Source organism: Pimephales promelas, chromosome 5 (assembly GCF_988280905.1).
Source record: "Pimephales promelas chromosome 5, fPimPro1.hap1.1, whole genome shotgun sequence".
NCBI lineage: Eukaryota > Metazoa > Chordata > Actinopteri > Cypriniformes > Leuciscidae > Pimephales > Pimephales promelas.
The window spans coordinates 10,353,594-10,376,864 of record NC_142773.1 but is presented as its reverse complement, the minus strand read 5'-3'; the positions used below and the strand labels follow the sequence as shown (position 1 = coordinate 10,376,864).

Here is a 23,271-nt window from a genome sequence, read left to right as displayed (position 1 = left end):
CAAATTCTGACCCTACCATCCGAATGTCGCAGCAGAAATCGAGACTCATCAGACCAGGCAACGTTTTTCCAATCTTCTATTGTCCAATTTCGATGAGCTTGTGCAAATTGTAGCCTCAGTTTCCTGTTCTTAGCTGAAAGGAGTGGCACCCGGTGTGGTCTTCTGCTGCTGTAGCCCATCTGCCTCAAAGTTCGACGTACTGTGCGTTCAGAGATGCTCTTCTGCCCACCTTGGTTGTAACGGGTGGTTATTTGAATCACTGTTGCCCTTCTATCAGCTCGAACCAGTCTGGCCATTCTCCTCTGACCTCTGGCATCAACAAGGCATTTCCGCCCACAGAACTGCCGCTCACTGGATGTTTTTTCTTTTTCGGACCATTCTCTATAAACCCTAGAGATGGTTGTGCGTGAAAATCCCAGTAGATTAGCAGTTTCTGAAATACTCAGACCAGCCCTTCTGGCACCAACAATCATGCCACGTTCAAAGTCACTCAAATCACCTTTCTTCCCTATACTGATGCTCGGTTTGAACTGCAGGAGATTGTCTTGACCATGTCTTGACATGGAGTTGCCGCCATGTGATTGGCTGCTTAGAAATTAAGTGTTAATGAGCAGTTGGACAGGTGTACCTAATAAAGTGGCCGGTGAGTGTATATATATATATATATATATATATATATATATATATATATATTATTATTATTTTTTTTTTTTTTGCCAGCTAAATATTAAAGATTTTTTGTGTCGCGTCTGTGTACGCGTGTGCAGGGGTGTCACTAGGCCCTTTTTAGGGGGGCTTCAGCCCCCCTAAATTCATGCCTAGCCCCCCTAAAAATTTGTGATTAATATGCTACACAAATTCGTGTTCGCTTCAATCTTGTTTTAATCAGATTCAGCGTGTTCTTCATCTTAAATCCGCAGTGGCGCCGAGGCTGATCAGAGTGCGCGTCAAAAAGAGAGGAAATTGTGTGTGTATGTGTGTGTTCATCTGAGCCCATTGGTCTGTCACTGCTCGTCAATGCCCGAATATTTGAGATGACCAATCAAATCAAAGTAGGCTGGCTTTACATTCACAGACGCTGAGCGCGAATTTTAGCAGCATGACTCGACGCTTCAGTGTACGGGCAAGTGCGAGATAAGATGTAAGTAGCTAAACGTAATGTTATATATTTGACAGTTTTTGAGCTCATAAATGTTAAACGAATGACAAAAAATAATCAGGAAAACTAATATAGTTTTGTCTAATTTCGCCATTTTGAACTGAAATTAGGCATGTAATGTCAGCCTAATGTAATCATTCATTTACTGTCATTGTGAGGGGACAAGAAACATTAACAAAGCCGTTTTCATCATCTTACAGGATTAATACATATTGAAAATATAATACAAATTAGCCTTTAGTAAATAATAAAAAAAAGCTCAGCTTTAGGAGGGGAAGAGAATGGGCACGATGAGGAGACTGGAAAAAAAAAGAAAGGATGATGGAGATGAGGAGAGACCAGGTATTGACAAATAGTCTAACATAGTTTTAAAGCTATTTCTTATCCTTTTTTTGGTCTTCAAACGTCTTGAAATGTACTTATCAAAGATTAAAAAATGTACCCCCCAAACCTCCACCTCAAATGTAGGACCTCTTTGATTATAAAGCCCTGTCTACGGCCCTGTATTAGGCATCAGAATCAGAAAAAGCTTTATCCCAAGTGTGCTTGCACACACAAGGAATTTGTTTTGGTGCTGATGTTTCCAGTGCACATCATAGAGTGTAAAAAATGGTGCACATATACAAATATGATAAGGCATAAGATCAATAATGAATGTGTAGCCTTTAATGTGAATTAATTTTATAAACTTAGTTTCCTAGTAGTTTTCAGTAAATGAACACGTCTGAGAAAATGATTCATAGGCAAAATCAACCAGTTGACCCTATGTTTACTTTCTTCACTGACAGACAAAAATGAAAAGCCTATTATCAGTCAAAGCTCAACTTTAGGAGGGGAAGAGACAGGGCAAGAGAAAAACAAAGAGAAAAAGAGTGTGATGCTGATGAGGAGAGAAAAATAATCAGATGCCAACTGACATGGTTTTATCCCCCCAAAAAATTGCCTTCAAAACATCTTAAAATGCACATAATAGTTCAGAGAATTCAAAATTTTCTCGGGGAAACCCCGAACCCCCCTAACTAGCACAACTCAAATTCAGGACTACAGTGATTATAAAACCCTGTAATTGCAAGGTAATGAAAGTGAGCATTAGACCTTAAATAAAACTTTTACCTTTTTTAAATTTTTTTTTATAATACCCTCATTGGGGGCTTAGCCCCCCTAAAAGGAAAATCCTAGAATCGCCCCTTCGCGTGTGTATTTCCTTCATATTAAATATAAAATGCATGTGTAGACTTGTTTTTTTTTCTAATGTCTGGACGTACGGGATTTTATTAGGGGGTAGGCTGATTATATAAACCGAAGTGTCAATATATTGGTATTAAATGCATTTTCTCAGAATTTATATTTCAAGTTTTGGCTAATTTACAACTAGTTTTGTGGTGTAGGTCTACGCATTTTATAATGTTAACTTCAAATAATACTAATATGTTGTAGCATTGGATCTGGATGGGAAGGATTACTCTGGGAGTTGGAAGGGGTGTGTCGCGATTCTGCCTTCTCACATCGCGATACAGGATCGTGGACCTGAGTATCGGGATTTTGTTTTTATATCGTGTATCTTTACTGCCCTAATATTAACCCATCATAACCCATCATAACATTTTAAGCCAACACAACATCGGCCATTGAGTGCGTTCTCTGAATTTGTGTCATTCGACTACAACATTCGTAGCTGGCTGGATATGTTCTTCTAAAGCTTTGAAAGCATCGGCAACAGTCCGACCTGTATCAGGCAGCGTAGAAAACTTTGAACCCCTCAGCTTCCAGGCTCTCTTATAATCCGGCGCGCTTCCTCTCCTCCGGCCACGGATCTTCTGTAGCATCAATGGCAACTAGATAGTTTTCAACCTATTCAGCCTATCCCTTTCTCAAAATCCCTTTCCCTGTGATGCACATTCTTAATGGCCACATCTGTACGTCAAGTTTTATGTAAAGCCCCTTTTGCCAGCAGTAAAGCCCCTTTTTCCACTTTGACTGGTTTCACATCTACCTGGAGATTCTTACCAGCTTTTTTTGTTTTCCGTGGCACTCTCATAGAATTTAGGAATAGTATGTACATTTTAATGTAAAAATTAAAGTAATAGATTAATGTACCTAATAAAACCTAATATAAATAGATAAATGTACCTAAATATGTACAAAGCTTATTAATATGGTGCATCTAGGGATGTGGCAGCCTGTAGATCACATAAAACCTGTTTATTGCAGTGTACTAAACAATTAAAATTTTTGCTGACTGTGAGAGAATAAAAAAAGTACTGGTGCAGAAATACATCTCTGTCTGAAAAAATAAAATTAGGACTCCTCAAAAATCCATTGGCTTGTCGACATGCAAATGATGCACCAGGTGTCGGTAGTAGGACCTGACAGGAATCCATTTATTCAAGTGTTCTCAGTCAGTGTGGATGGGTCTTTTAGGTTAACATAGCCTATGATTGAGTGATTGAACTACTCTTAAAAAACAAACAAATACATATTGTTAGTGAAATCGGTCAGTTTTTTTTAACTGTTTAATTTGCTATTTTTACTTTCAAAATGTGACTCAGCGAATGTATTTATTTATTTATTTCCTTAGGTCAACATAGATCTGCAACCTGCAAACTAAATCTGACAACACACAAATACTTTTTAACATAATTTTGCATGGCTTGACATTCTAACCCTCTGGAGAAAAATGTAGTGAACTCTGAGATAATTTAAGCACTGTAATCAATTTGAAGTTGTTGCTGTTATGAAGTAACATCTCAGTATTTCTTAAGATTCTGTACGTTGTCATCCACTTAAAAGTAATGCACTCTATCTTAGGTGTAATCCTGCTTTTTTGTCAGTTATATGTGTGCTGGACCTCAATCAGTTGATTCAATAAGTTGTCCATTAGTGTAAAGTAAACTGATAATGTATTTATTTACTGTGTTCTTTGTGATCAAGAAAAGTGTAAAATAAACTCAAATTGACATTTGTTTGTTGTCACTCTTCTATAAAACTGGGGGATTGATTTTCCTTAACAAACTTAAATAAGTTTAGCTAAAAAAAACAAAAACAAAATTAAGTTCACACAAAAATTGCTGCAAAAGATCCAACTTGGAAAAAAACTATGATAAAACCCGTTGGAAAGCATCTTTTGCAGGGATTTTTGTGTGAGCATATCAGTTAACACCCCAGACCACCCGGTGAGTTTCTCGGTTAATTTCAATATTAACCCTTCTATTTCATCAGAAATGATCTTAAAACAGGGCTTTAAAGCTGCAGTAGGAAGTTTTGGGAATACATGGACTTCGCCTGAAAATTTGAACAAGCACAACAAACAAGTCCCAACCCCCTGCTCTCTGCTGCGCTACAGCCTTCCCTCCACAGCTCCTCCACCATAGCGGAGTAAGCAGGTAAGCAGGGACACCAATAGCCGCGTTTCCACTGCCGGGCTAGGGCTGGGCCAGAGCTAACAGCGAGCCGAGCCGAGCTAGTGGCCTCGGGCCTCAAGCACCGGGCTTGCGTTTCCACTGCCGGGCCAGTAGCCCCACAGCGCTGCCCCAGACCCCACCCCTAACACGCCTTTCTGGATCAAACGTCATAAAACCCAACCCATTTCAGCGGGTATTATGAATTAATTTATTTTTTTAATTAGGAAGATAGCATGTGTATTAACTCACCTGCCGTAGTGGCTGCAATAGTGTCACGAGACCAGTACAGGCGATTCTCCATTTCAAGCAGCGATTTTTTGCGCGATATAACAGGCTGCGGAACCGCCGCAGCCTGTTAACAAACGCCGCCTGTTAACAAATAACAAACGCCGCAACCTCGAGATACAGAGTTAATTTTTTAACACCTTTAATAACTGATTGGACCCCATTTGAAACGAAATTAAATTATAGAAATAAAACGCAGCAAGTACGGAGCAGTTAAAGCCGCATTTCCATCACCCTTCAAACTGAAATTGCCAATTGAAAATAAGCAAAACGTCCATTTCACAAAAACTCCGTGTCTGCAAATAATAATAATAATAATAATAACCATCATCATCATTATTGTAACATTTTATTAGGCTGCATATGTAGAAGACGCCTTTATCCAAAAAAGGAACAGAGCACAAATAAACGCAATATTTTTGACGCATATCAGCGCATATCCAGTGTGTGTGGAGCACGCACTGATGGCTGCGAGACGCCCATGTGAACACTTGCAGTTTCATTGCATTTCTTTCAGTGGAAACAACTTAAAATACTCTTTCATTTCTGGTCATACAGAAAATAATAATACAATATAGCTGCGAGCAGCGATGGCGGGCCCAAGCCGGTGGCACCGCAACCCCGGTTCCTTTAGTTACCTAAAGGCACCCGGGTAGCGGTGCCGAAGGCTTTGGCCCTTTTATGATTAAATGTTAAAACGGCTTGCCATACTCTGTCATTTCGACTAGTCACAATTATGTTACAGATGTCTTAAATGATAATACAAACTATCCAAAATGTAATTACGAATAGACAGAAAGACGTTGTTGATATCTACAATGTTAATTCCGGACAGGCAAACTTAGCTTTTAAATGTTAAAAGGGCTTGCCATACAGGGACGTAGGCTCAGAGAGAGGCTCACCATATTCAAACCAAAATATCTGACTTCCTCTTGGTCCGAGCTAATGACTATGTATTAGAAAGTTGTCCGGCTTGAGGAGTACAATGTATATACCGATTTTTGTAACTGTAGATAAAACTAACAACCCCACTTTTGTCAAAAGGTGGCGCTATTTAGTCCTTGCACATTGCCCGTTTCTGAAACTTTGCACGTCTACTGGCTAATAAATGTGATGTATCTGTTGAGTTTCAAGCAATTTCAATTTCAATTTGACTGTTGAAAAGAAGTGCGCCGATTAGATACTCAGGATCGGTATCGGCTCTGACACTGCCATCTTTGACGAGGCTGATTCAAATTCTATATTGTGCATATACTATTCTGTTAGGCACAAAGGCACAAAAACTTTCTAAAGTACCATAAAGTTTTTGTGTACTGTATTATTAGTGTTCTGAAGCTATTATGTGATATAGAAATTAATATTTAAGTCATTAAATTCAAGAACACAAACTTTTCCCTCTCTGCGCCTGTCAGTCATTCTCCATTCAGCATTCAAACAGCACGTCACATTCGGTTACAGTCAATGATGAAACGATCTTCAATGATTCAATGTTAATCCTATTATACTGGATCTTTAAGATAAAGGTCTAAAGGTCTATATTTTCGAATGAAGAAACTTTTTCTTGCTGGACTTTATTGCTGTAACTTAATCGTGTTGCTTTCTACCGGGTGTCGGACGCTGTCGGTTAGATCACAACACTAGAGTCAGAGCACTATAATTGTTCTTCACGCACACAGTAACTGAAATTTAAAACCTTTAAAAGAAAAGGCTCAATAAACTATTGCATAGATAGATAATGTATAATACACTGTTCATAAATATGTATTTCCTTTGTGCTTTGAACTTTTCAATACGGACTCAATGCGCTGTAACTTCATGTGGCTTCAAGCACATCATTCTCCGCTCGGGATGCACATAAGTGCTTTGTGCTGCACCGTATTGGAGCCGTAATATCATAATGCAGTGACGTAATGACAGATTATTAATTGCCTTTCAATTATATGTTGCTTTATAGCAGCCATGGCTATATTTTTTTTAATGATTTTTGTTATCTTGTTTTTCATGAATGTATTTTTCAAAAATAAGAGCAATGTGTATTATCTATTATTAATATGGTTTATAATAGCATTTTTGTCATAGATTATGACAAAGTAATCATATGATCCACCAGCGAGGAACCAGCAGAACAGAGTGAACATTCTTTCTGTTTAGTTCAATCCTACTTAATAGGAATTTATTTAAAATGCTCGCTCTACTCCACACCATTAATGTCTTGTGCGGACATCCGTATTTTGACTTTCGGTTTTAAGTAAGCGATTTAAAAGCTCCCAAGTCCCAGCGGAGTCACACGTTGATTAACCGGTGGGAATATACACAATAGGCCTACCTGATATTGAACACAAGAGGGCAGTATAGCACTACGTATGACTCAGATTATTATTTTTTTATGAATTTTACAACAATTCTGGCTGTTTTTGAACGTAAACACAATTCTTAAATGAAAAAAAAGGAAAAATTGGGGAAGTTATAATATTTGTATAATTTAATTTAGAAACAAATGATGTATAATTACATTTTTAGAAGATATGAGGCTTTTAGTGTTTACTTTTTTGACATTACTTTAATCTTTTGCCATAGTTGCACATGTCTATTGGCTAATAAATGTGATGTATCTGTTGAGTTTCAAGCAATTTCAAGCAAGCTAAGAGTCCCAAAAGCATCAAAAAATAATGTTAAAGTTTGTTTCGTTGCCACGGCATTTTGAAAGTGACACACTTCCTGCTGCCAGTTGGTGGCGCTATAACTTTGACTCACAATAGTCACATCCATGTGATCGGTCTCTTACAGCGAAAACACTGCTGAAGTTTCATCAAGATCAGTTAATGTATGCTGAAGTTATAACACACATCCTGTTCCATGTTTCTCGCCATAATTTCGTTTCCTCGCCACGGCCAAACCGTTCGAGATATCAAAAATCCCGTGGCACTTTTTCATCCTTAATGTCTTGACTTCACGCTGATCGAGTTTCGTCGAATTTGGTTCAGTGCTCTAGGAGCAATAATTTAAATTACATTGCATGTGTTTTAAACACAACCCTAAATAGCCAACTTCCTGTTGGGCTGGGGTAAAAAGTAAGAGTGTGAAGTATATATGAAACGATGAGATCTATATGTGTACCAAGTTTCATATTATTACATGCAAGTGTGTTTGATTTATGGACCAAATTTTCAGACCAAGTTTATTGACCAAGTTAATCTGATTAATAAACTAATTATATAAAACTATTGTCAATTCACTACAATTAAACTAGTTATATGCCTTTACTTATAAAAAATAAAAATAAAAACTTATTTAAAAAATACCAGGCTTGAGAAATGTATTTTCTTTATGCAGGTCATACACACAGCAGTGAAATGGTTAAGCCCCCTCCCCCTGCACACACACACACACACACACACAGACAGCCAGCCAGCCAGCCAAAGGCTCAGAGTGGCCATATTCAAACAAAAATATCTGACTTTCTGTGGGTCCTAGCTAATAAGTGTCAATTAGAAAGTTGTCCGGCTCGAGGAGTACAATATACATACCAATTTTTGTAACTCTAGTTAAAACTAACCACCCCACTTTTGTCAAAAGGTGGCGCTACTGAGCCCTCACCACGCCCGTTTCTGCAACTTTGCACATGTCTACTGGCTAATAAATGTGATGTGTCTGTCGAGTTTCATGCAATTTGAAGCATGCTAAGGGTCTCAAAAGCATCCTAAAAGCATCCTAAAAGAAGGGTAAAGTTTGATGCGTCGCCACGGCAACAGTTTCAAAGATATCAAGAATCCATTCACAGGTCTACATCTGCCGTATGTTTACATTATACATATGAAGTTTGAAGCAAATCGGGTAAAAATAAAAGGGTGATATCTAAGCATTTTGAAAGTGACACACTTCCTGCTGCCAGTTGGTGGCGCTATAACTTTGACTCACAATAGTCACATCCATGTGATCGTCCTCTTACAGCGAACACACTGCTGAAGTTTCATCAAGATCAGTTAATGTATGCTGAAGTTATAACACACTTCCTGTTTCACGTTTCTCGCCATGATTTCGTTTCCTCGCCACGGACAAACCGTTCGAGATATAAAAAATCCCCTCGCAAACTTTCATCCTCAATGTCTTGACTTCACGCTGACCGAGTTTCGTCGAATGTGGATCAAAGCTCTAGGAGGAGTATTTGACATTCCATTGCGAGCGTTTTACAAACAAACCTCAATAGCCAAATTCCTGTTGGGCTGGGGTAAAAAGTAAGAGCGCGAGGTATAGATGAAACGATGAGATCAACATGTGTACCGAGTTTCATATTATTACATACAAGCGTGTTTGAGTTATGGACCAAGTGTTCGGACCCCGTTCCAGGGGGCGCTGACGAGCTGCCCTGCCACGCCCGGGTACCATCTTCAGCCCGGCTCTGATGGCCGCGGGTTCTGACCCGTGTGCAAAGTTTCAAGAGTTTTCGAGCACGTTAAGGGCCCCAAAAGTGCCCAAAAGGTAGCAAAATAATAATAATACTAAAGAAATATAGCTGCGAGCAGCGATGGCGGGCCCAAGCCGGTGGCACCGCAACCCCTGGCTCCTTTAGTTACCTAAAGGCACCGGGGTGGCGGTGCCGAAGGCTTTGGCCCTTTCATGATTAAATGTTAAAACGGCTTGCCATAGTCTGTCATTTTGACTAGTCACAATTATGTTACAGATATCTTAAATGATAATACAAACTATCCAAAATGTAATTACGACTAGACAGAAAGACATTGTTGATATCTACAATGTTAATTTCCGGATAGGCAAACTTAGCTTTTAAATGTTAAAAGGGCTTGCCATACACGGACGTAGGCTCAGAGAGAGTCTCACCATATTCAAACCAAAATATCTGACTTCCTCTTGGTCTGAGCTAATGACTATGAATTAGAAAGTTGTCTGGCTTGAGGAGTACAATGTATATAACGATTTTTGTAACTGTAGATAAAAATAACAACCCCACTTTTGTCAAAAGGTGGCGCTATTTAGTCCCTGCACCATGCCCGTTTCTGAAACTTTGCACATGTCTACTGGGTAATAAATGTGATGTGTCTGTTGAGTTTCATGCAATTTCAAGCATGCTAAGAGTCTCAAAAGCATCCTAAAATAATTTCAAAGTTTGAAGCTTTGCCACGGCAACAGTTTAAAAGATATCAAGAATCCATTCACAGGTCTACATCTACCGTATGTTTACATTATACAGATGAAGTTTTTCATCTGTTTTTCATCATTATACAGATGAAGTTTTTCATCTGTTTACATTATACAGATGAAGTTTTTCATTCATATTATTACATGCAAGCGTGTTTGATTTATGGACCAAGTTTTCGGACCCCGTTCCAGGGGGCGCTGTCTAGCCCCCCTGCCACGCCTAGGTACCATCTTCAGCCCGGGCCTGATGGCTGTGGGATATGACCTGTGTGCAAAGTTTCAAGAGTTTTCAAACCCGTTAAGGGCCTCAAAAGCCATTAAGAGTCTCAAAATCATCAAAAAAAAAAGAATTTTAAAGTTTGATGCGTTGCCACGGCAACAGTATCAAAGATATCAAGAATCCATTCACAGGTCTTCATCTGCCATGTATTTACATTATACAGATGAAGTTTGAAGCAAATCGGATAAAAATAAGAGGTTGATTTCAAAGCATTTTGAAAGTGACACACTTCCTGCTGCCAGTTGGTGGCGCTATAACTTTGACTCGAAATAGTCACATCCATGTGATCGTCCTCTTACAGTGAACACACTGATGAAGTTTCATCAAGATATGTTAATGTATGCTGAAGTTATAACACACTTCCTGTTTCACGTTTCTCGCCATAATTTCGTTTCCTCGCCACGGCCAAACCGTTTGAGATATCAAAAATCCCCTCACAAACTTTCATCCTCAATGTCTTGACTTCTTGCACACCGAGTTTGGTTGTGATTGGTAAACACATGCGTTGTAATTTGATGTATTTCTCCTAGGACAACTATTCAAACAACCCATAATTCTCAACTTCCATTTTAATTGTCGTAAAACTTAGAGCACGAAAGTTGTTTGGCCTGATGTGATCTATAATTGTACCGAGTTTCATATTAAATCACGAAAGTGTGTTTGATTTATGGACAAATGTTCGAATCCCAGTCCAGGGGGCGCTGTCGAGCCGCCCTGCCACGCCCGATGACCAGCTTCAGCCCGGCCCTGATGGCCATGGGTTCTGACCCGTGTGCAAAGTTTCAAGAGTTTTAGAGGATGTTAAGGCCCCCGAAAATGCCAGAGAAGTCGCACACAGCAAATAAAGGGTTAAAATTAACCTGACAGGCGCCCCTCCTCTCACTCACACAGAGAGACACTGAGAGACTGGCAAAATTCTAAGATTTTCTCTACATTCAAACAAAGATATCTGACTTTCTGTGGGTCCTAGCTAATGAGTGTCAATTAGAAAGTTGTCTGGCTCGAGGAGTATAATATACATACCGATTTTTGTAACTCTAGTTAAAACTAAAAACCCCACTTTTGTCAAAAGGTGGTGCTACTGAGCCCTCACCACGCCCGTTTCTGAAACTTTGCACATGTCTACTGGCTAATAAATGTGATGTGTCTGTCGAGTTTCATGCGATTTGAAGCATGCTAAGGGTCTCAAAAGCATCCTAAAAGAATGGTAAAGTTTGATGCGTTGCCACGGCAACAGTTTAAAAGATATCAAGAATCCATTCACAGGTCTACATCTGCCGTATATTTACATTATACAGATTAAGTTTGAAGCAAATCGGGTAAAAATAAAAGGGTGATTTCAAAGCATTTTGAAAGTGACACACTTCCTGCTGCCAGTTGGTGGCGCTATAACTTTGACTCACAATAGTCACATCCATGTGATCGTCCTCTTACAGCGAACACACTGCTGAAGTTTCATCAAGATCAGTTAATGTATGCTGAAGTTATAACACACTTCCTGTTTCACGTTTCTCGCCATAATTTCGTTTCCTCGCCATGGCCAAACCGTTCGAGATATCAAAAATCCCCGCGCAAACTTTCATCCTCAATGCCTTGACTTCATGCTGACCGAGTTTCGTGCCGTGTGTTTGAATTCTCTAGGAGGAGTATTGCACATTCCATTGCGAGCATTTTACAAACAAACCTCAATAGCCAACTTCCTGTTGGGCTGGGGTAAAAAGTAATAGTTTGAGGTATATATGAACGATGAGATCAACATGTGTACCGAGTTTCATATTATTATATGCAAGCGTGTTTGAGTTATGGACCAAGTGTTCGGACCCCGTTCCAGGGGGCGCTGTCTAGCCCCCCTGCCACACCCAGGTACCATCTTCAGCCCGGCTCTGATGGCTGTGGGATCTGACCTGTGTGCAAAGTTTCAAGAGTTTTCAAACCCGTTAAGGGCCCCAAAAGCCGCTAAGAGTCTCAAAATCATCAAAAAAAAAGAATTTTAAAGTTTGATGCGTTGCCACGGCAACAGTATCAAAGATATCAAGAATCCATTCACGGGTCTTCATCTGCTATGTATTTACATTATACAGATTAAGTTTGAAGCAAATCGGGTAAAAATAAGAGGGTGATTTCAAAGCATTTTGAAAGTGACACACTTCCTGCTGCCAGTTGGTGGCGCTATAACTTTGACTCACAATATTCACATCCATGTGATCGTCCTCTTACAGCAAACAAACTGCTGAAGTTTCATCAAGATCAGTTAATGTATGCTGAAGTTCTGACACACTTCCTGTTTCACGATTATCGCCATAAGTTCGTTTCCTCGCCACGGCCAAACCGTTCGAGATATCAAAAATCCCCTCGCAAACTTTCATCCTCAATGCCTTGACTTCATGCTGACCGAGTTTCGTGCCGTGTGTTTGAATTCTCTAGGAGTAGTACTTCAAATTCCATTGCGAGTGTTTTATGAACAACACTAAATAACCGACTTCCTGTTGGGCTGGGGTAAAAAGTAATAGTTTGAGGTATATATGAACGATGAGATCAACATGTGTACCGAGTTTCAAATTATTACATGCAAGCGAGTTTGAGTTATGAACCAAGATTTCGGACCCCGTTCCAGGGGGCGCTGTCTAGCCCCCCTGCCACGCCCGGGTACCATCTTCAGCCCGGCCCTGATGGCCGCGGATTCTGACCCGTGTGCAAAGTTTCAAGAGTTTTTGAGCATGTTAAGGGCCCCAAAAGTGCCCAAATAGTCGTATAAATAATAATAATAATAATAAATATAGCTGCGAGCAGCGATGGCGGGCCCAAGCCGGTGGCACCGCAACCCCGGCTCCTTTAGTTACCTAAAGGCACCGGGGTGGCGGTGCCGAAGGCTTTGGCCCTTTCATGATTAAATATTAAAACGGCTTGCCATAGTCTGTCATTTTGACTAGTCACAATTATGTTACAGATATCTTAAATGATAATACAAACTATCCAAAATGTAATTACGACTAGACAGAAAGACATTGTTGATATCTACAATGTTAATTTCCGGATAGGCAAACTTAGCTTTTAAATGTTAAAAGGGCCTGCCATACACGGACGTAGGCTCAGAGAGAGTCTCACCATATTCAAACCAAAATATCTGACTTCCTCTTGGTCTGAGCTAATGACTATGAATTAGAAAGTTGTCTGGCTTGAGGAGTACAATGTATATACGATTTTTGTAACTGTAGATAAAAATAACAACCCCACTTTTGTCAAAAGGTGGCACTATTTAGTCCCTGCACCATGCCCGTTTCTGAAACTTTGCACATGTCTACTGGCTAATAAATGTGATGTGTCTGTTGAGTTTCATGCAATTTTAAGCATGCTAAGAGTCTCAAAAGCATCCTAAAATAATTTCAAAGTTTGAAGCTTTGCCACGGCAACAGTTTAAAAGATATCAAGAATCCATTCACAGGTCTACATCTACCGTATGTTTACATTATACAGATGAAGTTTTTCATCTGTTTTTCATCATTATACAGATGAAGTTTTTCATCTGTTTACATTATACAGATGAAGTTTTTCATTCATATTATTACATGCAAGCGTGTTTGATTTATGGACCAAGTTTTCGGACCCCGTTCCAGGGGGCGCTGTCTAGCCCCCCTGCCACGCCTAGGTACCATCTTCAGCCCGGGCCTGATGGCTGTGGGATATGACCTGTGTGCAAAGTTTCAAGAGTTTTCAAACCCGTTAAGGGCCTCAAAAGCCATTAAGAGTCTCAAAATCATCAAAAAAAAAGAATTTTAAAGTTTGATGCGTTGCCACGGCAACAGTATCAAAGATATCAAGAATCCATTCACAGGTCTTCATCTGCCATGTATTTACATTATACAGATGAAGTTTGAAGCAAATCGGGTAAAAATAAGAGGTTGATTTCAAAGCATTTTGAAAGTGACACACTTCCTGCTGCCAGTTGGTGGCGCTATAACTTTGACTCGAAATAGTCACATCCATGTGATCGTCCTCTTACAGCGAACACACTGATGAAGTTTCATGAAGATATGTTAATGTATGCTGAAGTTATAACACACTTCCTGTTTCACGTTTCTCGCCATAATTTCGTTTCCTCGCCACGGCCAAACCGTTTGAGATATCAAAAATCCCCTCACAAACTTTTATCCTCAATGTCTTGACTTCTTGCACACCGAGTTTGGTTGTGATTGGTAAACACATGCGTTGTAATTTGATGTATTTCTCCTAGGACAACTATTCAAACAACCCATAATTCTCAACTTCCATTTTAATTGTCGTAAAACTTAGAGCACGAAAGTTGTTTGGCCTGATGTGATCTATAATTGTACCGAGTTTCATATTAATTCACGCAAGTGTGTTTGATTTATGGACAAATGTTCGAATCCCAGTCCAGGGGGCGCTGTCGAGCCGCCCTGCCACGCCCGATGACCAGCTTCAGCCCGGCCCTGATGGCCATGGGTTCTGACCCGTGTGCAAAGTTTCAAGAGTTTTAGAGGATGTTAAGGCCCCCGAAAATGCCAGAGAAGTCGCACACAGCAAATAAAGGGTTAAAATTAACCTGACAGGCGCCCCTCCTCTCACTCACACAGAGAGACACTGAGAGACTGGCAAAATTCTAAGATTTTCTCTACATTCAAACAAAGATATCTGACTTTCTGTGGGTCCTAGCTAATGAGTGTCAATTAGAAAGTTGTCCGGCTCGAGGAGTACAATATACATACCGATTTTTGTAACTCTAGTTAAAACTAACAACCCCACTTTTGTCAAAAGGTGGTGCTACTGAGCCCTCACCACGCCCATTTCTGAAACTTTGCACATGTCTACTGGCTAATAAATGTGATGTGTCTGTCGAGTTTCATGCGATTTGAAGCATGCTAAGGGTCTCAAAAGCATCCTAAAAGAATGGTAAAGTTTGAAGCGTTGCCACGGCAACAGTTTAAAAGATATCAATAATCCATTCACAGGTCTACATCTGCCGTATATTTACATTATACAGATTAAGTTTGAAGCAAATCGGGTAAAAATAAAAGGGTGATTTCAAAGCATTTTGAAAGTGACACACTTCCTGCTGCCAGTTGGTGGCGCTATAACTTTGACTCACAATAGTCACATCCATGTGATCGTCCTCTTACAGCGAACACACTGCTGAAGTTACATCAAGATCAGTTAATGTATGCTGAAGTTATAACACACTTCCTGTTTCACGTTTCTCGCCATAATTTCGTTTCCTCGCCACGGCCAAACCGTTCGAGATATCAAAAATCCCCTCGCAAACTTTCATCCTTAATGCCTTGACTTCATGCTGACCGAGTTTCCTGTCGTGTGTTTGAATTCTCTAGGAGGAGTATTGCACATTCCATTGCGAGCGTTTTACAAACAAACCTCAATAGCCGACTTCCTGTTGGGCTGGGGTAAAAAGTAAGAGTGTGAGGTATAGATGAAACGATGAGATCAACATGTGTACCGAGTTTCATATTATTACATTCAAGCGTGTTTGATTTATGGACCAAGTGTTCGGACCCCGTTCCAGGAGGCGCTGTCTAGCCCCCCTGCCACACCCAGGTACCATCTTCAGCCCGGCTCTGATGGCTGTGGGATCTGACCTGTGTGCAAAGTTTCAAAAGTTTTCAAACCCGTTAAGGGCCCCAAAAGCCGCTAAGAGTCTCAAAATCATCAAAAAAAAGAACTTTAAAGTTTGATGCGTTGCCACGGCAACAGTAACAAAGATATCAAGAATCCATTCACAGGTCTTCATCTGCTATGTATTTAAATTATACAGATTAAGTTTGAAGCAAATCGGGTAAAAATAAGAGGGTGATTTCAAAGCATTTTGAAAGTGACACACTTCATGCTGCCAGTTGGTGGCGCTATAACTTTGACTCACAATATTCACATCCATGTGATCGTCCTCTTACAGCAAACAAACTGCTGAAGTTTCATCAAGATCAGTTAATGTATGCTGAAGTTCTGACACACTTCCTGTTTCACGATTCTCGCCATAATTTCGTTTCCTCGCCACGGCCAAACCGTTCGAGATATCAAAAATCCCCTCGCAAACTTTCATCCTCAATGCCTTGACTTCATGCTGACCGAGTTTCGTGCCGTGTGTTTGAATTCTCTAGGAGGAGTACTTCAAATTCCATTGCGAGTGTTTTATGAACAACCCTAAATAACCGACTTCCTGTTGGGCTGGGGTAAAAAGTAATAGTTTGAGGTATATATGAACGATGAGATCTATATGTGCACCGAGTTTCATATTATTACATGCAAGCGTGTTTGATTTATGGACCAAGTTTTCGGACCCCGTTCCAGGGGGCGCTGTCTAGCCCCCCTGCCACGCCCGGGTACCATCTTCAGCCCGGCCCTGATGGCCGCGGATTCTGACCCGTGTGCAAAGTTTCAAGAGTTTTTGAGCATGTTAAGGGCCCCAAAAGTGCCCAAATAGTCGTATAAATAATAATAATAATAATAAATATAGCTGCGAGCAGCGATGGCGGGCCCAAGCCGGTGGCACCGCAACCCCGGTTCCTTTAGTTACCTAAAGGCACCGGGGTGGCGGTGTCGCAGGCTTTGGCCCTTTCATGATTAAATGATTAAATGTTAAAACAGCTTGCCATACTCTATCTGTCATTTCGACTACTCACAATTACATTACAGATATCTATTAAATGATAATACAAACTATCCAAAATGAAATTACGACTAGTCAGAAAGACGTTGATATCTACAATGCTAGTTCCGGATAGGCAAACCTAGCTTTTAAATGTTGAAAGGGCTTGCCATACAGGGACGTAGGCTCAGAGAGAGGCTCACCCTATTCAATCCAAAATATCTGACTTCCCCTTGGTCCGAGCTAATGACTATGAATTAGAAAGTTGTCCGGCTTGAGGAGTAAAATCTATATACCGATTTTTGTAACTGTAGATAAAACTAACAACCCCACTTTTGTCAAAAGGTGGCGCTATTTAGTCCCTGCACCATGCCCGTTTCTGAAACTTTGCACATGTCTACTGGCTAATAAATGTGTCTGTTGAGTTTCATGCATTTTGAAGCATGCTAAGGGTCTCAAAAGCATCCTAAAAGCATCCTAAAAGAAGGGTAAAGTTTGATGCGTTGCCACGGCAACAGTTTAAAAGATATCAAGAATCCATTCACAGGTCTACATCTGCCGTATGTTTACATTATACAGATGAAGTTTGAAGCAAATCGGGTAAAAATAAAAGGGTGAGTTCAAAGCATTTTGAAAGTTACACATTTCCTGCTACCAGTTGGTGGCGCTATAACTTTGACTCACAATAGTCACATCCATGTGATCGTCCTCTTACAGCAAACATACTGCTGAAGTTTCATCAAGATCAGTTAATGTATGCTGAAGTTATAATACACTTCCTGTTTCACGATTCTCGCCATTATTTCGTTTCCTCGCCATGGCCAAACCGTTCGAGATATCAAAAATCCCCACACAAACTTTCATCCTCAATGTCTTGACTTCACGCTGACCGAGTTTCGTGCCGTGTGTTTGAATTCTCTAGGAGGAGTATTGCACATTCCATTGCGAGTGTTTTATGAACAACTCTAAATAACCGACTTCCTGTTGGGCTGGGGTAAAAAGTAATAGTTTGAGGTATATATGAACGATGAGATCTATATGTGCACCGAGTTTCATATTATTACATGCAAGCGTGTTTGATTTATGGACCAAGTTTTCGGACCCCGTTCCAGGGGGCGCTGTCTAGCCCCCCTGCCACGCCCGGGTACCATCTTCAGCCCGGCCCTGATGGCCGCGGATTCTGACCCGTGTGCAAAGTTTCAAGAGTTTTTGAGCATGTTAAGGGCCCCAAAAGTGCCCGAATAGTCGTATAAATAATAATAATAATAATAAATATAGCTGCGAGCAGCGATGGCGGGCCCAAGCCGGTGGCACCGCAACCCCTGGCTCCTTTAGTTACCTAAAGGCACCGGGGTGGCGGTGCCGAAGGCTTTGGCCCTTTCATGATTAAATGTTAAAACGGCTTGCCATAGTCTGTCATTTTGACTAGTCACAATTATGTTACAGATATCTTAAATGATAATACAAACTATCCAAAATGTAATTACGACGAGACAGAAAGACATTGTTGATATCTACAATGTTAATTTCCGGATAGGCAAACTTAGCTTTTAAATGTTAAAAGGGCTTGCCATACACAGACGTAGGCTCAGAGAGAGGCTCACCATATTCAAACCAAAATATCTGACTTCCTCTTGGTCCGAGCTAATGACTATGTATTAGAAAGTTGTCCGGCTTGAGGAGTACAATGTATATAGCGATTTTTGTAACTGTAGATAAAACTAACAACCCCACTTTTGTCAAAAGGTGGCGCTATTTAGTCCCTGCACCATGCCCGTTTCTAAAACTTTGCACATGTCTACTGGCTAATAAATGTGATGTGTCTGTTGAGTTTCATGCAATTTCAAGCATGCTAAGAGTCTCAAAAGCATCCTAAAATAATTTCAAAGTTTGAAGCTTTGCCACGGCAACAGTTTAAAAGATATCAAGAATCCATTCACAGGTCTACATCTACCGTATGTTTACATTATACAGATGAAGTTTTTCATCTGTTTTTCATCATTATACAGATGAAGTTTTTCATCTGTTTACATTATACAGATGAAGTTTTTCATTCATATTATTACATGCAAGCGTGTTTGATTTATGGACCAAGTTTTCGGACCCCGTTCCAGGGGGCGCTGTCTAGCCCCCCTGCCACGCCTAGGTACCATCTTCAGCCCGGGCCTGATGGCTGTGGGATATGACCTGTGTGCAAAGTTTCAAGAGTTTTCAAACCCGTTAAGGGCCTCAAAAGCCATTAAGAGTCTCAAAATCATCAAAAAAAAAGAATTTTAAAGTTTGATGCGTTGCCACGGCAACAGTATCAAAGATATCAAGAATCCATTCACAGGTCTTCATCTGCCATGTATTTACATTATACAGATGAAGTTTGAAGCAAATCGGGTAAAAATAAGAGGTTGATTTCAAAGCATTTTGAAAGTGACACACTTCCTGCTGCCAGTTGGTGGCGCTATAACTTTGACTCGAAATAGTCACATCCATGTGATCGTCCTCTTACAGCGAACACACTGATGAAGTTTCATCAAGATATGTTAATGTATGCTGAAGTTATAACACACTTCCTGTTTCACGTTTCTCGCCATAATTTCGTTTCCTCGCCACGGCCAAACCGTTTGAGATATCAAAAATCCCCTCACAAACTTTCATCCTCAATGTCTTGACTTCTTGCACACCGAGTTTGGTTGTGATTGGTAAACACATGCGTTGTAATTTGATGTATTTCTCCTAGGACAACTATTCAAACAACCCATAATTCTCAACTTCCATTTTAATTGTCGTAAAACTTAGAGCACGAAAGTTGTTTGGCCTGATGTGATCTATAATTGTACCGAGTTTCATATTAATTCACGCAAGTGTGTTTGATTTATGGACAAATGTTCGAATCCCAGTCCAGGGGGCGCTGTCGAGCCGCCCTGCCACGCCCGATGACCAGCTTCAGCCCGGCCCTGATGGCCATGGGTTCTGACCCGTGTGCAAAGTTTCAAGAGTTTTAGAGGATGTTAAGGCCCCCGAAAATGCCAGAGAAGTCGCACACAGCAAATAAAGGGTTAAAATTAACCTGACAGGCGCCCCTCCTCTTACTCACACAGAGAGACACTGAGAGACTGGCAAAATTCTAAGATTTTCTCTACATTCAAACAAAGATATCTGACTTTCTGTGGGTCCTAGCTAATGAGTGTCAATTAGAAAGTTGTCCGGCTCGAGGAGTACAATATACATACCGATTTTTGTAACTGTAGTTAAAACTAACAACCCCACTTTTGTCAAAAGGTGGTGCTACTGAGCCCTCACCACGCCCGTTTCTGAAACTTTGCACATGTCTACTGGCTAATAAATGTGATGTGTCTGTCGAGTTTCATGCGATTTGAAGCATGCTAAGGGTCTCAAAAGCATCCTAAAAGAATGGTAAAGTTTGATGCGTCGCCACGGCAACAGTTTAAAAGATATCAAGAATCCATTCACAGGTCTACATCTGCCGTATATTTACATTATACAGATTAAGTTTGAAGCAAATCGGGTAAAAATAAAAGGGTGATTTCAAAGCATTTTGAAAGTGACACACTTCCTGCTGCCAGTTGGTGGTGCTATAACTTTGACTCACAATAGTCACATCCATGTGATCGGTCTCTTACAGCAAAAACACTGCTGAAGTTTCATCAAGGTCAGTTAATGTATGCTGAAGTTATAACACACATCCTGTTTCATGTTTCTCGCCATAATTTCGTTTCCTCGCCACGGCCAAACCGTTCGAGATATCAAAAATCCCGTGGCACTTTTCATCCTTAATGTCTTGACTTCACGCTGATCGAGTTTCGTCGAATTTGGTTCAGTGCTCTAGGAGCAATAATTTAAATTCCATTGCATGTGTTTTAAACACAACCCTAAATAGCCGACTTCCTGTTGCGCTGGGGTAAAAAGTAAGAGTGTGAAGTATATATGAAACGATGAGATCTATATGTGTACCAAGTTTCATATTATTACATGCAAGTGTGTTTGATTTATGGACCAAATTTTCAGACCAAGTTTATTGACCAAGTTAATCTGATTAATAAACTAATTATATAAAACTATTGTCAATTCACTACAATTAAACTAGTTATATGCCTTTACTTATAAAAAATAAAAATAAAAACTTATTTAAAAAATACCAGGCTTGAGAAATTTATTTTCTTTATGCAGGTCATACACACAGCAGTGAAATGGTTAAGCCCCCTCCCCCTGCACACACACACACACACACACACACAGACAGCCAGCCAGTCAGCCAGCCAGCCAAAGACACAGAGACACAGAGACATGTAGGCTCAGAGTGGCCATATTCAAACAAAAATATCTGACTTTCTGTGGGTCCTAGCTAATAAGTGTCAATTAGAAAGTTGTCCGGCTCGAGGAGTACAATGTACATACCAATTTTTGTTACTCTAGTTAAAACTAACCACCCCACTTTTGTCAAAAGGTGGCGCTACTGAGCCCTCACCACGCCCGTTTCTGCAACTTTGCACATGTCTACTGGCTAATAAATGTGATGTGTCTGTCGAGTTTCATGCAATTTGAAGCATGCTAAGGGTCTCAAAAGCATCCTAAAAGCATCCTAAAAGAAGGGTAAAGTTTGATGCGTCGCCACGGCAACAGTTTCAAAGATATCAAGAATCCATTCACAGGTCTTCATCTGCCGTATGTTTACATTATACATATGAAGTTTGAAGCAAATCGGGTAAAAATAAAAGGGTGATATCTAAGCATTTTGAAAGTGACACACTTCCTGCTGCCAGTTGGTGGCGCTATAACTGTGACTCACAATAGTCACATCTATGTGATCGTCCTCTTACAGCGAACACACTGCTGAAGTTTCATCAAGATCAGTTAATGTATGCTGAAGTTATAACACACTTCCTGTTTCACGTTTCTCGCCATGATTTCGTTTCCTCGCCACGGACAAACCGTTTGAGATATCAAAAATCCCCTCGCAAACTTTCATCGTCAATGCCTTGACTTCACGCTGACCGAGTTTCGTGCCGTGTGTTTGAATTCTCTAGGAGGAGTACTTCAAATTCCATTGCGAGTGTTTTATGAACAACCCTAAATAACCGACTTCCTGTTGGGCTGGGGTAAAAAGTAATAGTTTGAGGTATATATGAACGATGAGATCTATATGTGCACCGAGTTTCATATTATTACATGCAAGCGTGTTTGATTTATGGACCAAGTTTTCGGACCCCGTTCCAGGGGGCGCTGTCTAGCCCCCCTGCCACGCCCGGGTACCATCTTCAGCCCGGCCCTGATGGCCACGGATTCTGACCCGTGTGCAAAGTTTCAAGAGTTTTTGAGCATGTTAAGGGCCCCAAAAGTGCCCAAATAGTCGTATAAATAATAATAATAATAAATATAGCTGCGAGCAGCGATGAAGGGCCCAAGCCGGTGGCACCGCAACCCCGGTTCCTTAGTTACCTAAAAGCACCAGGGTGGCCATGCCACTGGCTTTGGCCCTTCATCGCGGATCACAGCTATATATATATATATATATATATATATATATATATATATATATATACTGTATATATATATATATATATATACTGTATATATACATATATATATATGAAGCCGGTGGCACCGCCACCCTGGTGCCTTTAGGTTTATTGTGCACGACATGCAAAATGTAACCCTGCTTTGACTGATGCAAGCTCTACAGCACAGTTTATAGTAAGAAAGAATATAGTAAGAAAGAAAAGTAAGCTGTTACTCAGATGGTTTGGGAAACAAACATTCATCATGTCGCATTGGTTTTAGTTACTTGTCCTCGAACAGAGCCCTAATCTGTTTATATTTCAGTTACACATTCTACATTGATTAAAAAAGAAAAATCAAATGTGTTTTTAATTCATACAGAAATAAAATATTTATAATTCAGCTGAGAATAAAGTTAGTTCAAATTTTAAGAAAAACAAATATATGATCTGAAATATAGCACATTCATTTTTAAATTCATTCAGGTTCAATTACCAAAAATACAATCTTAATTTAATTTAAAACAAATAATAAATCTAAAATATATGGGTTATATGCATATTTTGTAAAAAAAGAAAAAAAAAGAAAGAAAGATATATATCCAAAAACACAAGGCCTTAAACTTTAACAAGGATGCAACTCTTATCACTACAACAAACATAGTCACACACACAAGTCAAGTCACTTACATTTTAGATGCAATATTGACTTTTTAGATGCAATATTGACTTTTTTCTGTTTCAGCAGAGAAAATAGTTAAACAAAGATCACAGCGACCCATCGCGCATCTCAAAGCAATGTGTTTTCTCATTACTGAATGATTCAGCATTTTGAATCCATGACTCGTTCATTAAGACGGTCATCT

General features: G+C 40.0%; 1 protein-coding gene across 4 annotated transcripts in view; it reads left to right on the top strand.

Annotated features, from left to right (window-relative positions):
• The window catches only part of snap47 (synaptosome associated protein 47), a 253,313-nt gene that overhangs the window by 19,578 nt on the left and 210,464 nt on the right, over positions 1 to 23,271 (top strand). For 2 of the 4 annotated variants that reach the window (XM_039661875.2, XM_039661874.2), the window contains exon 6: positions 3,738 to 4,121. The exons of 1 other annotated variant lie outside the window; for it this stretch is intronic. The gene's annotated coding sequence lies outside the window, so the exon portion shown is untranslated. Of the gene's footprint in view, positions 1 to 1,075; positions 4,122 to 23,271 lie in introns of those variants that run through there. One more of the 4 variants, XM_089130958.1, reaches the window with a different exon arrangement.